This window comes from Chiloscyllium punctatum, chromosome 42 (assembly GCF_047496795.1).
Source record: "Chiloscyllium punctatum isolate Juve2018m chromosome 42, sChiPun1.3, whole genome shotgun sequence".
In the NCBI taxonomy this organism is placed as follows: Eukaryota; Metazoa; Chordata; class Chondrichthyes; order Orectolobiformes; family Hemiscylliidae; genus Chiloscyllium; species Chiloscyllium punctatum.
Genome location: NC_092780.1, coordinates 59,700,101 through 59,713,956, shown reverse-complemented (window position 1 = coordinate 59,713,956; position 13,856 = coordinate 59,700,101).

Genomic DNA, 13,856 nt, shown 5'->3' with positions numbered 1-13,856 from the left:
TCACAGGTACTCTGGCCATGCCCTCACAGTCACATGTTACCCCAGGTAAAATGGTAGGATGAGATCATCCTCAGGGATAATGCAAGTCCTAATGTTGGGGAATCAGTATGCAGATGATTTCATATCTCTGTTTCCGCAAGACAATGCAGGTGTGACATACCTAGCTTCAGGGTCTGGCGAGGAAGCATTTCCGAATGGAAGAGATTGAATGATAGTCATTTGCTATTACTCCACATACCATTATCAAATTAAACTATCTAAATGGAGCGGGGGGAAAGACGATTCACATTCTTGCAAGAATGTTGTCCCCACCCACTTTCAGAATATTCAAATCAGTGCAGTTTAACCCTTTAATATTACAATAATGTTCAGAGATATTCCAATTTAATCTTGAAACATTACATTCCACCCTTTGATCATTCCATGATCACTACCCAGATGACACCAGCAGCTTTCATCAGACTGACAGCCAGTTTGCAGAATTCTCCCATGTGGGGACAAAGTTCACCAGTAAATATCTTAAATCCACAGTCCTTAGAGACCACTCTGTCCCCTCCAAGTCGAGTGGAAATGAGCCAATTCTCCAAAATCTCCTTTAGTAAAGTCCAACCTAAAAACAAAATCCCATCTGTCCTTGCACTCCATGGAGAAATCTGAATTCTTGGGCGAGGACAGTTAAATACCTAACAAGACTGACAAGACTTGCAGAGCTGCTTCAGACTGAGGACACCAGCATCTCTGTGTGTGCAGTGCAACAGCTGCAGCTCCAGGCTCAGTGAACACAGCATTCTTTGCTGGGCCTACCCCTACTCTGCTGTAAAATGTCACAAAGCCAATTGGCTGTTGTGATGTGAGCTTGATCTGTGAACCTTCATAATCCTTCAATGATCGAAAGAGAGGGTAATATTCAGTTGGTTTAACGCCCAGAGGAAGGCCACTGACAAAAAGCGTGCAGACCTCCTCTTCACTGTTGATAGCTTCTTGACTTTTCGTGCTGATGACTGGGGGGCTGATTGAGTCCGTTGGATCAGATTGTGGAGGGGTGGGCGGTGGTCCGAAGGCGTGCTTTACCTGTGAATGGAGAAACTCTAGAGACTGTGTCAGCTGCTGGAAGTATTTCTGCATTTCCTCTCTCATTCCTTCCTTGTCAAGGTGGTTATGAAAACAGTCACACATTTACCTGCACTAAATTGTAATCAACATTCTCAGTCATCTTGAACTCTGTTACGCTGTTCACCATTTACGACATTAGAAGTTTATGGATTGTATAAAACTTAATAACTGAATTGTTTAGGCAGTACAAGTTAATTACAAACAACAATCCACGGCCTAAAATCAAACCCTCGGGGAACGTCATTCAGGTTAGTCAAAATTATTTTCCTTGGACAACTTGATACGTGACTAATGTGAAAGCTCAGGTAAACATTTTTCCAAAATCTGGAACAGCAAGAAACCAGCAATGTTTCCTATCCTTTAGAAATTGAAGCGACAGGTTCAGTTCAGATTTAAATCTCAAATATTCACGGGAAACAAATGCAGGACATTTAATGTTAATCTGGGCCAAATCAGGAAGCCCTGGCTGACCAGGATTACCCAAGGATTGAGAATCTCCTCAGTTCAGGAACCTGACTCAGAGCTGGCTGGTCACAGCCAGTGTACTCTGTCCAAGTAAATCAAGGGGGACATGGTGACAGGGTCTGGGGGCTCAGGTCCCGGATCGGGTTGGATTTGGATTGATTTGCCCAAATGTAACAACAGGATATTTCCAGCAGAGTTGGTGATGGGGAGCAGACACTGCACCAGGTTAAACCTGATATTTCCCAAACTGGGGGAGGGTTGTTGGGGTGAAACAGCAGCAGGATCACCAATGCCAGCCACATGCCTCCTCGAAGCGAGGGAGACGATTTCATTGAGGGGATGACGTTTGGTGCCAGAACCACGGAAACGGCTCTGTATGGGAATGACGTGAGTTCGACGTGAGGTCAGGTTCCGTGACTTACAAAGTTTGGGGAAAGTGAGGCAGTCCTGAACCAACACGTGGATCACCTGAAAGCTTTTCCTTCACAAACAGGGCAGGAGCAAAACATACTTGGCCCCAGTCAACAACCAGAAGGCCTGTCAGAAACCATGGGCTCTCCCCTATGGCTGGTGTGGAGGAAACCTCAGGGTCCAAGTTGGATACAGCCTCGATACCATTACCGCTGGAAGGAGGAGGAAACTCTCGAGATGCTCTGGATACAGGGAGAGGAACTACAGTCCTGTACAGGCCGTGTCAGAGTCCGCATCGGAGGGACCGGAGCTGGGGTGGAAACGTCACAGGATAAAGGGACAAGAGGAGCTGATCCACACCCCTGGGCCAGTGAGGAGGGTAGGGGGATGCGTTTGCTACAAGATCCTTGATTGTGGCTTCAAGCCCAGGCTAATCAGGAAGCCCTGGTTAACTGATATTAACCAGGAGATTTCTGGACAAACTGGCCATAAACAGGTCCAGGCAGAGGGCTGTGGAGGGGGTCATTACGGCCGACTGCCTGCCCCTCTTCTGCAGTTACGTTAGAGCCCGGGTATCCTTGGAGAAGGAGCACGCGGTGTCCACCAACACCCTGGAGTTGTTCAGGGAGAGGTGGGCCCGCAGGGAGTGGGGTACAATATTTCCCCCTCCAACTCTATTTTGATTTAGTCCTTGCCATCCCCTTCACTGTTTGATCACACAGCATTGCCCTTTTGTGAAGGGCAGTGTTTGTCACTGGCCACTCGCGTGATTCCTTTCTTCCTGGTGGTGGAAATTTGAATAAAGATTTGTGCACCTTGTGTCTTTCACTGTGTCTCACACCGACACACACACACCATGGGTGTTGGGGAGAAAAATAAGCCCTACCGCAGTTAGGCGGCAGTGTGGGGGGGATAAAGAAACCAAAAGATAACGAGGACTGTCAGAGGTTCTGTTCACTCAGAGCTGGCTCAGAGGGAGCTGGATCAGTGTCAAGGACTCTCCACATGTAGATGGTGGAGTTAATCAATTCCTAATTTGACAAGGAAAGGAAACAAACAAAAATTGTAACAAAAGAGAACAAAAGAGAACAGCCTTTTCCACCTCAACAATGTCTTCCATTTCAGTTCAGCTTCCACTTACTTTCAACTCCCGTGGACACTAAACCCTCACCTCGTTTGGATTTAAGTTGTAATTGTGATGGGCAGTTGGTATTCAGGAGTTTGAAGAGCTGCCTGAGTAAGGCATGACACTGGGACACATCCATTATACGTTAGAAACTGTCCACAGAAACCAAGTTGGAAATTCTAGAAGTAACTGAACTCCAAGGTGAAACTTCTTGCAGTGCCGTGTGAGGGGAGAGATTATAAAGCTGACCAAGTCAACAATTGTTGTACAAGCCTTTAGTTTACACACAGCTTTCCAGGGAAAGCAATCTGCTGTCTCCACCTGGTCTTGTCTGGTATGTGACTCCAGATCGACAGCAACATGGCTGACTCTGAACTGAGCAGCTTACTGGACGAGGGATATTAGGAGTGATAACAAACACCAATGTTCTCAATAATACCCACATCCCAGAAAAAAAGCAAGAAATTAATTTGAAATTTAATCTCAAATCCTTGCACGAGGAAAGGCATTACATGGAGATTGTTATACAATGGAATTGGTCTACAGACACAGTCACAAAACCGCATCCTGCACGGTCACTACTGAAGACCCCAATGGCCCTGAATTAAGTACTTGGCCTCTCTCCACTCACTTTGAAGTCAGTCCCACTGGAGAGCTGACGACAGGATTTTAAACATGGTCACATTTGGTAGTCAGTGTGTGTCTAATATTGCGATAGCTTAGAGGATACTATATTCAAAAAGCCATCTGCTTTGTATAACACGGGAGTGTTCCATCAGTTTAATGAAATGAAGAGCAATGTTCCACTTGCATCTCTTATTTTCAGAGGCTGATGCACAGATAGAATGAGCTGCCAGAGGGAGTGGGAGAGGCAGATACATTATTTAAAGATAGGTCCATGAATAGGGAAGGCTCACAGGGATATGGGCCAAATGCAGGCCCGTGGGACAAGTTCAGGTCAGGAAACCTGGTCAGTATGGACGGGCTGGACCGAAGGGTCAGTTTCTGGGCTGTATGACTCAGACTGGAAACGACTCATCAGCATCTCAGTGGTACATGAGAATTTACCCAGCATGCCAATCCCAGGGAATGCCCATCTCCTTGTCCTAGACTGACAGGTGAGGAGATGGTGGTATAATGGTAGTGTCACTGAACCAGTAATTCACAACTCCATGGAGCTCAAGCCCCTTCCCCATCCCAGGAGAAGGACCTTTGAAAAATATTGAAGAAAATTTATGTACGGAATCAGTTCAGCAAATCAAACCCCTTGAGGATGGTAGGGAGATTATTCAATGAGCTCCAATACAGATATGTAAGGACAATTAACTCAGGCAGAAGAATTAATCAGTTAAAAAGGATCCAGAAACAAGAGAGCAGGGTCTGGGGCTCAGAACACGGAATCATTGAATCAAGGATAAACAACTTCAGGGAAAGGGAGGAAAGCAGATCATGGAAGGAGGTCACGGAGGACTAGTAAGAGAAGGCAGAAAGAGGACATCAATAGTGTTGCCTGGAAACATTTGGCTAAGACATCCCATTAAAGAGACTCAAATACTGAATAACAATAGGAGATAATGTACCCAGTAAACTCTGGGGCACTGACTGTTCCCCTCTGACCTCTACCCAGTGAGGAGCTGGAAAGGGGATACAGTGGGGAATGATCCATTCCCAATCATGAAGCTGAGACATTAGTTCTAGCCATATACCATCAGGGGGAATGTCAAGCTCATGATGAACCCCACAGAAAGAAGTGAAATCAAGCCAGCGATTGAGGAGATCAATCCGAAACGTGTCCCAGGACTCAATGGGATGAACCTTGAGTACATTAACATTCAGAGAGTTACTACTCACCTCAAGGTTCTCTCTGGATCAGGAGCGGTATTTTATTCATTGACAAATCGAACTGTTTTAATTCCAAAGACTGGATGACAAGGACAGCCTTAAAGTAATTGATAAGCAGAGACCTATTACTATTGGCCTGATTTTAGCAAGTCTTTTCCCTAAGGTTTTAAGTGAGGGGACTCAGTTTGAATTTTGGACAGAATGGTTGTAATGTAGCAACACTGGGCTGTAATGGGAATACAGCCTTCTTACAAAATATTATTCAAAAAGGAGCCCAGAGCAATAGAAAGGATCTTTCAGTTGTCTTGGAACTGGCTACAGCCTTCAACTCCATCACAAACTGCTGATTGTAAAAACTTCAGAAGGTTTGTGTCATTTATTCAACTAATTGCTGATTTATATTCTATATCTCACAGCAATTGCCCTCGAACAGGAGAGTAGGCTAAACCCATTTTGGGAATGGCGGGGGATGTGACTGTGGCTTTATTTGTGGATGGGGTCTCCCCGGAAGCCTTGCTTGTATAGTCACCGTTGAGAGAGTGTGTTTGATCCGATTATCTCACGATGTTTGATTGTACCTCATGGTTCCCCTGGTAATGGCAGTGGGAGAGTGAAACTGTTTAACTCATGTCACTTGTTTTTAGCTGGATTTACTGGTCTTTGGAGCAGAGTACTGGCTTTAGGTTTGTGGAACAGCCAGTTGGCTTGGTCTGACTCGATCCACTGTTGACCCGTGTGGACTGTGGGCACTGTCATTGGACGGTGCTATTAAATAAATAATGGGAGATTTAGTCAGTCAATCTCCCGAGTTCCGGATGGACAGATACCTGGCCACACCCTGTAAGCTCACTTGTGCTGGGGGATTGTGACAAATATTAACCACACCAGAAAAATGACAACCATCTCAACACTAACTGATCGCTGGAGACCCACAGATTTGTGTCTGTTGCTGATACCAGGTTGAATGTCCATCAGGTCAGTGATTAGATCAGAGTGTGATATTAACCCTGTCATAGAGGAAACGGATATGTGAGCCTGTGTTGGGAGGTGAAGACTCTGATATTCGACAGCAGTAAACAAAAAGATGTGGGCAGTGAAATTTTAGATAAGACAACCTTCGAGCAGAATGTCAGCAAAGATTCACCCATGATTTTTAAATACATCCCGTCTTCTCAGGACAGAAGTAATTTAGACAAGGTTATCAGATTAATAAGCAAATACCTGGAACGATAACAGTAAAAACTCTAAAGCAAATATCGGGGAAAAGGAGGATTCTTAACAGGCTGAAAGAATTTGTGCCTGTTTGAATCGTGTCTGTGGTTGAGGATGTTGAGGAAATTAGAAGAGTTGAAGACCAGTGCCAGGGAGAAATACCTGGTACTCGCGTGGAGCATGTAGATGGTGTCCCAAAACATCAGAAACCAGAAGGGCTATTAATGCAAGCAGAGGAATTCCTTGCTAGTAATTGGGAATTCTATAGCTCAGAGACCGGGTCTATTATTCATGAACAGTTATACTGAACATTTGATGGAGACACATACCTCCCTAGTTTTATCTTCACTCACACCCTTAACTATCTCAATATAGACCAGATAGAGTAATAAAGATTGTAATAATAATGGGATGCAATGATGATATGTGAAGAAAGCCCGTTTTAAAAGAACACAGCTTTTGTACAAAACTAAACATAAGCAAATAACAAGAAAGATGATGGGGGCACCTGTTAGTAGTTTTTTGCTTTCTTAATTAAGCACAATTAGAGAAGACTTACAGGATAAACCCAGTGCCAAATAAGGCGGCTCATATTATACAATTGAAGTTTTATGGAATCTTTAAGGATTTCCACTGATCACCTGATGGAGCCAGTGAGTAGAGGAAATGGATGATCATTCGGGTGGATCCCAGAACAGCAGCAGGACCCGATGGTATTGGGTTAAAGGAGAGAGAGTCCATTCATATGAAGGGCTCATCCCCGAAATGTCGATTTTCCTGCTCCTCGGATGCTGCCTGACCTGCTGTACCTTTCCAGCACCACTCTAATCTCGACCCTGATCTCCAGTATCTGCAGTCCTCACTTTTCCCTGGATGATAGTCCTCGTCTGCCCAGGCTGGTTTCAATGTGGCTCCAAACTGGTGTTCTACCAGAAATGCTAGAGAATGGGAGGACAGTGCTAATCCCCAAGACCACCAATAATTGGCGACCAGTGACTATAGGGCCACTTTGCTGAGTCGTTTTGCAATATTTTTTGTAAATGTATGAAGCAGAAGCAGTTAAACTTACCCTGAGACAGAAAGGTTTCCTTGGAGCAACCCTGTGTTGCAGTGAAAATATTAAGACTTTCAGTAATGTTATTAATAGGGCAAAGAGAAATGGGAGAGATTTTACAAATGATTTTAGTGTAAAAAAGTGTGTTGCTGGAAAAGCGCAGGTCAGGCAGCATCAAAGGAGCAGGAGAATCGACATTTCGGGCATAAGCCCTTCTTCAGGAATGTTTATGCCCGAAACGTCGATTCTCCTGCTTCTTCGATGCTGCCTGACCTGCTGCGCTTTTCCAGCAACACATTTTCAGCTCCGATCCCCAGCATCTGCAGTCCACACTTTCTCCTGATTGAATTTAGTGACATAGCTCAGGCCTTTGATTTGATCGGGCACAAATAACTTTAAATCATTACAGAATAGCCCAAGGATTTTATATAATGATAAATCTTTGCATAAAGAATACGAAAGTTATGGAGGACAATAATTTTAAGACAGTTTATAAAGATAGCTTGTGGTGTAAAGCAGGGTGATCTTTTGTCCCCTATTGTTTTTTTTTTAATATTGCTACGGATCCACTGGGAGGGAAGTCAGGTGAATTATGAATTTTAAAGATGATCTTATCCACCACGTGACCCTGGCGTTTGCTGATGAGACAGCACTTCTCAGTGAGACTCACTCGGGTAGGGCATGTAATTTGAAGATTGACCAACACTTGAGAATGCCAGACTGTCAATTAACACAAAAACTTGAGGGTTCAATTTCTTGCATAAAAATAAGACCAATATATTATAAAGATCGAAAGATTGGCAAAATTCAAATCCAATCCATTGTCCAGGGGGAATTGACAAAATATTTCAATGCACAAATAGATCCATGAATTGGCATTGGGCTGGGTCAATTTGGAAGATAACTTGAAAGAATGGACAAAGAATTTACAACATCAGCCCAAAACCTGACAAAAATTGACACTATTAAAAAAAACTTAGATAATCCCAAGGATTTGTTATCATTTGGTTTTCAAGTCCTCAATCTTTTATTTTAAATTTTTATTCCAAGTTTCCAAAAAATAAAATCTATATTTGCCACATTTTAACACCAATCAACTTTATATCCATGCAGCAGGGAGGGAGAATTGAGGATTCCTAGAGTAGAAAAACACACCTGTCCAACAATGTGAAGCCTTGGAAAAACCAACTGATAATGTAATCCATGTTTCCGTGCAATATAGCAAAGAAAGCAATATCAATATTCAAAGGATATTTGCAAAATGGAAGGCTCTTCAAGCAATATGGCAAGGAGGAGATGATGAAGATCAAGATGCTGGTGAGCCTATTTCACAATAACATTAGACATTGGAGGCAAATCAAACTTAAGTGGATGGCATTAATGTCAAGAGTTGAGAAATACTTCAAAGTCAATGGAATTGCCAATGCATAGACAAAGACAATAATTAGTAAGCCCTCCAGCTTTATTAATATCCTTCTTCTACTTTGTAATTTATATTCCCTAGAACAACCATTAGCCATGAAAGATATATCGGAAGACAGGCTTGTCAGAGATGTACTGCCCCATATGAAACACTTCCACATACCCCAGCTGGTGCCATGCAGTTACAAATGAGAATTAAATGGCATTAAAAGATAATTGGGAAATTATATGAACATGTTGGTAAATACGGTTGGAAAACATATGTAGAAGCTTGGATAAGAGCAGAGGATAAAAGATGATGGAAGTTGGATATTATGTTCCAGGAAACGTTTGGTGGCCATTGTCGATGTCACGGGTGTGTTGGAGAAGGTGTGCGATGAAAGTGTGGATGAACAATTATCTTCCCACACAGCTAATGGGATTAACAAGAGGAGTGACTCCATCTTTTTTATGGGTTTGTGACGGGTCCTGGAGGAAGGTGGGTGAAATCAAATGATAAAATTTTGAATTCCCAAGTGATTCACCAGTTTAAAGTCTTCAGCCCGGAGTGTATCATCTTGATTGGCTATATCTTTGGGTCTTGAACTTTTGCAGAACTTTAATGATCATTGAAATCACTTCAGAATATTTGATATAGCTCATGTTGGATATTTTGTGTTATAGACATAGTTCGATAGTTTAGATTGTGTGATGTGGTTTGAGATTTCATAGTTAGTAATTTCAGTATGGTGATTTGTTGATATTAATAAAGTTGATTGTAATTTAGTTCACTCATCTGGATGATGGGTAATTAGTGTCTTCTCAATTTCACACAACACAAATGACAGCTTTAGGTATGAGAACTAACCGAGCAGCTTATTGGACCCAGCTCAACGTCCCTCACTTGGCCAATTGTCATGTCAGTTATTATTTTGCCGTCTCTAACATCTAGCTGGCTTTACGATAGAACTATCCTGAAAGGTATTGATGAGCAACAGTAAAACTCAATGATGGCACTATTTTTTTTTAGATTAGATTAGATTACTTACAGTGTGGAAACAGGCCCTTCGGCCCAACAAGTCCACACCGCCCCGCCGAAGCGTAACCCACCCATACCCCTACATCTACATTTACCCCTTACCTAACACTATGGGCAATTTAGCATGGCCAATTCACCTGACCTGCACATCTTTGGACTGTGGGAGGAAACCGGAGCACCCGGAGGAAACCCACGCAGACACGGGGAGAACGTGCAAACTCCACACAGTCAGTCGCCTGAGGCGGGAATTGAACCCGGGTCTCTGGCGCTGCGAGGCAGCAGTGCTAACCACTGTGCCACCGTGTTTTAGTACAGAAAGAGGGGAGTGAAGCAGGGAGATTTCTCTTCAACAGTGTTAGATCCCTTGCTTTGCAGCCTTGGAGGAAGCTGATTATGGAGTTATACCTTTCCATGAGGATTAGATTAACTGCTCCACTTTGACCTTCAACAATAAAGCACTAAAGCAACTCAGCAGGGGATAACCAGAAACCTGGAAACAGGTCAATGTTGAGATTGTACTAGCTTGGTCATTAAACATTAAAGACCAAGGAGTTCATTTGACCCCATGTGGATAAAACATTTCTGGATGAGAGTTTGCTCGGTGAGCTGGGACGTTCGTTTTCATTCAGCTCAGTGAGCAAACTTACATCCAGATCCTCAACCTGAGTGAGGAAACTTCTCAAAACTCACCAAACATTAGTACAATTACTGAGATAATTGGTCATTTAGCTGGACTCCTGTTAATTCCATCCCCCAGTAGAGACAGAACTATTCAGGGGTATGGGTTGACCCTTGGGCAGGTCCACAGGAAGCAGGATGAGGGGTAAAATTGCAAAAACCTGGGCTAATTTAAAATCAGCCGCACTGACACCAAAAAGGGGAGATTTTTATTTTAAAATTAAGTATATAGTCTGATTTTAAATAGAAACATCTCAAAACATCCAAAAAACTTGATCAAATTATTTATAATTTTAGAAAAGGAGGTCTATCATCTTCCCCATTAAACAAACGAGAACCTGGAATCTCCCACCACCAGAGTGGGACAGGCCTCCTCCCATTTCTGTACAGAAAGGAATTTGGGAAAGTTGGAAGAGCTTCTTCAGATGAAGGTTTTTAAAGAAGTTGAAATGTGAGAGAAATCCCAGCACAACCCTCATACATTGGAGCAACATGAATCCCTGGAACCCTGTACAGATTTGATCATCTGCTATTACCCATAAGATATAGGAGGGAGTTAGAGTCTCGGGCATAAGCCCTTCTTCAGCCCTGAAGGGCTTATGTCCGAAACATCGATTCTCCTGCTCCGCGGATGCTGCCTGGCCTGCTGTGTTTTTCCAGCATCACATTTTTCAACTCTGGTCTCCAGGATCTGCAGTCCTCACTTTCTCCTGCGAGTTAGAGTCTGCCAATTGAGTTAGTTTGAAAAGGCAGGGCTTTGGAATTGGTTACTTTAAGGGAGACAAGGTCTCCGATTCATAGACTGAAATAGCTTTTAAAGGGATCTTCCAAATTAAATCTCAAAAGACTCAATTTATACCCCATGAGAACCACTGACTCAAGGCAGACCATGTTTGAAAAGAGTAATGTTGACATCAAACACCAGTGGAGACTCAAAAAGAGTCTTTACAAAATGCCCAGATTAAAAAGCTTAAGATCAGCAAGAGATTACAGCATCACATTGGGACGTACAGGGTAGCCCATCTTTGTTGAACCCCATCGAAAGGGCAAAGAACAGAATGCCAGCTGGGTGGCATTAGAGTTCATCTACAAGGGAGCTATGGAATCATGAACACCCATCAGTTCCCCAATATCCTCCAAAGGGTATATTCCATCTCTGTCCAGTCTGGTAAAGACTGACTCCATTCTCACATCAAAATCACTTGCAGTCTGATATTGTTGAGATCAGTTAATGGTCTGAAAAACATAACTCAACATGAACTCATTAAGGGTCATCATGACAAGTATATAATTAGATAGACAGGCTTCATTCTCCACATAATACATGACTAGATGTGATCACTGAACAGTTTCTGAGCTGAGAATCCAAGGACAAACAAAATCCTGAGTGAGTGCGGAAAATGTTGCTTTATTTTTGTGGTCAAAGGGAGATCAATGAGTTCCGGCTTGTAGGTGGGTTACTGATGGATGGTGGAGGACACAATGTCCAACATGACCCATGGAGGGCAATTTCTGAAACTGCATTTAATAAACTTGGATATTCATGATCTTCAGCTTCCAACTGAGCCAAGACCACAAAGTCGAGCTGTCAACAATCTTCATTTGTGTGGGTTATTATCCCAAGTTCATTGTTCACATGGAATTAATTGGTGCAGAGGTGATCAAGTGGTTAAGCTCAGATGTACATTTTTCTAACATTTCAATTAAGTGGGACTCATCAAAAAGACTGGATTAGTTCAACCTCCACATCTCCGTGTTCAGACTCAATTAACCAGCTTCACTGTAGATTGCACTATTTTAAATGGAGCCAACGTTATGGAGCTGAGCGTTTGGGTATAGATAGCTTTAACTAAACACTGCCTTCAAGCAGAAACCCAGTCATCTTTCTGCTTTGTCTCAGTGAGCCTCAGTATAATTAATAGACACCTGGAGTAGTGAGGACCAATGATAAAGGCAGGACGTATTCATTTCAATCACTGATCATTAATTAACCAAAATTTGCAGTGATAGTTCCATAGTTTAATTTTGTGCACCAGTGAGTTATCATTCACTATATTAGCAGAGACAGCAAAAGAAAATACAATGCAAATTCCCTGCTCTTCAAGAAGCCTAACGATATGGACAGGTCAGCCAGACAGTGTGAATTCTACATCAATCCAGCTCCCTATCTCAGTTACTCCACCCCCTGCTTTTCCAGCACCATTCTCATCTAGACTCTGTTCCAGTTAAGGAGCCTCTGATCAATTCCTTCTGGAGCCTGGAGCCAGGCTGGTCGTGGTTTCCATCCCCCACCCTCTCAGATGGTGCACACTCCAGAATCAGTTTAGTGCTGATTGTCAATTGTGGGTCAGTTTGTGGTTTGTTCCAGTGAGGGACAAGTCGGTGGTAACGACCATTTCTCAGAGATTAGCAGCTCTTCCCTACAATCCTGACTCCCTCTCACAGTGCAGTCTTTTACTTTCATAAAGCAATTCCTTTCCTCTCCCGATGGAGAGGGCTTTTTTCACTGGGAATTGGAGGATTGTTCAGAATACAGAGGGACAGGAAAGGAGAAACATGATTTGGAGTAGACATCAGCTGTTGGCCAGGAACAAACTGCTCCAACACCTTCCACTGGTTTCCCAGACTGAGGAAGGGCCTGAACATTGTCTTTGATGCTCAAACCCACATTGAGAAGGTTTCTTCCCCCCCAAAGAGAAAGCCAGACTTGTATCTGTTAGCAATCCCACCCCACCTCTCTGTACTAGCTATCTTTGTTTTCAATCTCTCACTGAGTGATTGCTCAGCTGAAGCAGCTAAGGGGCTGATTAGCAGCTTATTAAAAGAGCCTGTGGGTCAGGAGCTGTCCTTTCAGTTCGGGATGCTGTGTGGACAGACACTGCTCTTGTAGCTGTGATGGACAAAGTGACCCTGAGTGGATAGAACAGACACAAAAAAGCTATTTAAGAAACAACCTTGCAAAAGTGTAAATTCCAGAATATAGAAGATAGCTGAGATTGAAGTAATTCTAAGAATTTCAGAAAATGAATCAGAAGTGATTTTCCATTTGTGTATGTTTGCTACTGGTCAATTATTACCTCATGGTTTTTCTCAGCCCCACATTAAATTGTTCCAAAGTGTAAAATTTAAAAGCTCCCCGCATATATTTTATTGACGTTCGACTGACTGTTCTTTAAAAGTAGAGATGGCTAAACCCTTTAACTATAAACAGGACTAACATTAACATCCCCTGCTTGTCTGGTAACCCCCTTCCCAAGAAGGATTGAATGTTTCAGACTAACCTTTATGCAATTTCTCCAAATTCCCTCAGCAACCCTCTTGCATTCCACCCAGACAGGCTAACTGTTTTGGTTTATTGGGGACATAAAGCACTGGATTGGAAGAGGTTAATTGGACTTGGTTGTTCAGTGATTCTCACTGATGTCAGTCTCCATGGATCCTATCTGTGTCACTGGAGGGTTTCTGACTTTTATTAATAAGAGGTTCCTTTTAATGCATTACCCCACAGGATCAGC